Below are 3,944 nucleotides of genomic sequence, written 5' to 3'. Positions count from 1 at the left end.
GTTAAAGTTTGAAAAAGGCCTGTAAACACTCATTTGAGGCATACACAACCTTTAATATAGTCATAAATGTGATAAATATGCAGAAAAGTTCATGAATTCAAGGATTTTCAGGACAAATTTAATAGAATATATAGTCTTTTGGACATTTTGCAATCAGTTTTTAACAACTCAAAGGTAAACCTCATCTTATTGAGTACCCAGATGCATTTTGCAAGCATTCAAACCAGACATGCTTAGAATTTCTTCTTACTTGGAGATGGTATTCCTTTCTTGAAAATCCTTGCCGAGAGCCGGTATGGAAAACCACAGAGACCACAGTTTTACCAGCACTGGTTCTTGTCCTTGAAAATACCTCTGTGGCTACAGCAACCAGGCTGGCTATTAAAATAAGCAATAAATTAGGGTTTTTAAAACATTTATACTGTATTAATGTTGTGTTTTTAATGCATTAAGGGAAAAGGCTCTATTCTTTATGAAAGCTGCTCACTTTTTATTTATTTTGCCTTGAGAAATGTCAAGTTTTTCAATGAATAAATTGAATAAATGAATGAATTAATGAATATATATGAATGATTGATAGAATGAATTAATGAATTAATGAAAGGTGGCATTATTTCTTTAAAATTGGGATCTCATTGTGTTGCTGTGATTGTTAAAGTATATGTTTTCTTGTCCATAAGCTGAAAATCATATGCACACTAAATAAAACATCATTCTGCATCCTATGTGCAGTAAGTTTTGTTTAATTGCTTATAGAATTTGCAATTATTGTAATGTTTGCTTAAAAGAGCAAACAAAATGTGTGAATAGATGCACAATACAGACCAAAGACTGATACAAGTCAGCAGTTTCATTAGAAAATAATATTATTATCAAAGCCACATCAGAAATGATTGACAACATGAAAGAAATTCATTTAGGAATGGAACAAACAGTCTCAATGGGCTTTTATGACCAAACTGTCTCACTTTGTACTTCAGTTTGGATACCATTTTCTAATATATTATCTTGAAGTACTTACAAATTACAGCATGTTGGCAAACACCAAGTACAGCTTGGCCTCTGGTGGGCAGCTTGGTGGTGGTGGGGGGTGGGGGGGGGGGGGGGCCTTCAACAGACAGTTCCTCCTGGGTCTGCTTCCTATGTTAAAAAAATCCCTCCATTTATACTTTGGAATTGAAAGTGAGGCTTTCATTCATTAGTTACCATCATTTGGAACTATTTCCAAACATTAAATTGAAAGTGAAAGTAGTTTTTTTTAAAAATGTCAAAAATATATAAGAAAAATATATATTATTAATTTATATTATGTAATATAAGATTTTCACATTTCATACTCAAACACCAATATTCTATGGCTAAGCACTGTCAACTGGCCAAATTTCAACCAGATAGCTGTATAAATTAAGAATTTATAACAATTTAAAATAGGCCACCCCTCCAAAAGCTTCCTCTATATCAGGCGTGAGACCACAGTTATTTTTACTATATGTTTCATATAGACACTAACCTGGCTTTTGACTTTATACACACCCCAATTGAAAAACAAGGACATGGCATCTCTAGAACAATTCAAGACACAAAATATAATCACAAGAAAACACCATGTTGACCATTGACCCGACTGTCAAAATTGAGTTCAAATACATAACCCTTCCGCCAGGGAGTCAATCGGCTACAAACAACTAATTTTCAGACTTCCACAAGCTATGATTTTTCCAATATTTACATTGAAAACTATCAATTTCTGCAATAGAGTGTCAAATTCAGTCAAGTTCTCTGCAAAAAGAACATTTTTTGCTTCTTTTTCATTCAATTTTAATAAAATATTGATACTTGAACACAAGCACTCTTTGTTTCTGTATTCACATCCGGATCTTGGTCAACGGGGGGCAGATAACTGTGGTCTTGAGCCTATTTAAGCAACATTTTTTCAGAAACAGACTTCAAAACTCCTATAGTTCAGCTTCAGGCTATATGCAACACATACTGAAAGTTTGGCAATGATATATCAAACACTAAATGAATGAGACAAGTATTAGCACCTGTGGTATTTTCATAAAAAGCAGAAACAGCCATTTCCCTCAAATGTTAAGCCGCAAACCTTTGAAGAGCCATTATTTCCTTATGCATTGGAATAATTTGACCAAGTAAAGTTTTCCTTGTAGCTTTTAATGGTGTCTATAGAACAGCACCACAAAACTGGCCTGCCTACTCTTTTAAGATTTTTTCTAAGCAAAATAAGGTTTTTTCCACTTCATCGGCTTAGTGTTTTATATAAAAAATGACATAGAGCCCAACTGAAATGCCTCAACTTGTCAAAATTTTGCTTTTCTGGTCCACTTATATACAAAGGTAACAGAACTGTTCAGTTTAACACAAGAAATTTAGTGATAATGTGTTAATAGACAGTCTAAACAACACTATATGCCAAATTGTTGGCTTCCGGGACAAATGGCGCAACAAAGGAAATGGCAAAAAACACACCAAAACTTAAGGATTCATGACAACTGCTAGTGTTTTCATGTATGAGGTGGCTACATGATGTAGAAAATGCAGAGATAGCATTATTATGCCCATTTTTAAAAAAAATTTACTTTAAGAATCTGTTTTGAAGGCTAGATTTGGCATTAAATTCAGAGTACAGCACTTCACTATTGTCTATAAGATGCTTATTTACACCTGATTTGCTATAAATCTCACTCATTGGAATCATTTACACACAAACAAGCACTACAGAGTTGACTAACATCTTCATTCTTCTGAAATATTGGATTCAGAGCTGCATCTCCTGGATTCAGATTGCAGGACTACCGCCTGGGGAAAAGGCCGCAGCTAACTGGAGCTTATTGGCACATCATGATCTGCAAGCAAGACACAAAAGCAATGTTTTACACAAATAAAACTATCTGCCACTACTGTTAAAGTTTGAAAAAGGCCTGTAAACACTCATTTGAGGCATACACAACCTTTAATATAGTCATAAATGTGATAAATATGCAGAAAAGTTCATGAATTCAAGGATTTTCAGGACAAATTTAATAGAATATATAGTCTTTTGGACATTTTGCAATCAGTTTTTAACAACTCAAAGGTAAACCTCATCTTATTGAGTACCCAGATGCATTTTGCAAGCATTCAAACCAGACATGCTTAGAATTTCTTCTTACTTGGAGATGGTATTCCTTTCTTGAAAATCCTTGCCGAGAGCCGGTATGGAAAACCACAGAGACCACAGTTTTACCAGCACTGGTTCTTGTCCTTGAAAATACCTCTGTGGCTACAGCAACCAGGCTGGCTATTAAAATAAGCAATAAATTAGGGTTTTTAAAACATTTATACTGTATTAATGTTGTGTTTTTAATGCATTAAGGGAAAAGGCTCTATTCTTTATGAAAGCTGCTCACTTTTTATTTATTTTGCCTTGAGAAATGTCAAGTTTTTCAATGAATAAATTGAATAAATGAATGAATTAATGAATATATATGAATGATTGATAGAATGAATTAATGAATTAATGAAAGGTGGCATTATTTCTTTAAAATTGGGATCTCATTGTGTTGCTGTGATTGTTAAAGTATATGTTTTCTTGTCCATAAGCTGAAAATCATATGCACACTAAATAAAACATCATTCTGCATCCTATGTGCAGTAAGTTTTGTTTAATTGCTTATAGAATTTGCAATTATTGTAATGTTTGCTTAAAAGAGCAAACAAAATGTGTGAATAGATGCACAATACAGACCAAAGACTGATACAAGTCAGCAGTTTCATTAGAAAATAATATTATTATCAAAGCCACATCAGAAATGATTGACAACATGAAAGAAATTCATTTAGGAATGGAACAAACAGTCTCAATGGGCTTTTATGACCAAACTGTCTCACTTTGTACTTCAGTTTGGATACCATTTTCTAATATATTATCTTGAAGTACTTACAAA

The 3,944-nt window shown here is 33.3% G+C and overlaps 1 long non-coding RNA gene across 1 annotated transcript; it reads right to left on the bottom strand.

Moving 5' to 3' along the window:
- Positions 1-1,094: 1,094 nt before the first annotated feature.
- Positions 1,095-3,284, bottom strand: LOC128246842 (uncharacterized). Its single transcript, XR_008263378.1, has 3 exons — positions 3,171-3,284; positions 2,751-2,864; positions 1,095-1,140 (listed from the first exon to the last, which is right to left on the bottom strand). It is a non-coding gene; the product is annotated as an uncharacterized LOC128246842 (long non-coding RNA).
- Positions 3,285-3,944: the final 660 nt, after the last annotated feature.

Source organism: Mya arenaria, chromosome 9, assembly GCF_026914265.1.
Source record: "Mya arenaria isolate MELC-2E11 chromosome 9, ASM2691426v1".
Classification (NCBI taxonomy): domain Eukaryota; kingdom Metazoa; phylum Mollusca; class Bivalvia; order Myida; family Myidae; genus Mya; species Mya arenaria.
The sequence above is the reverse complement of the archived record's forward strand: the minus strand, read 5'-3'. Positions and strand labels throughout refer to the sequence as shown.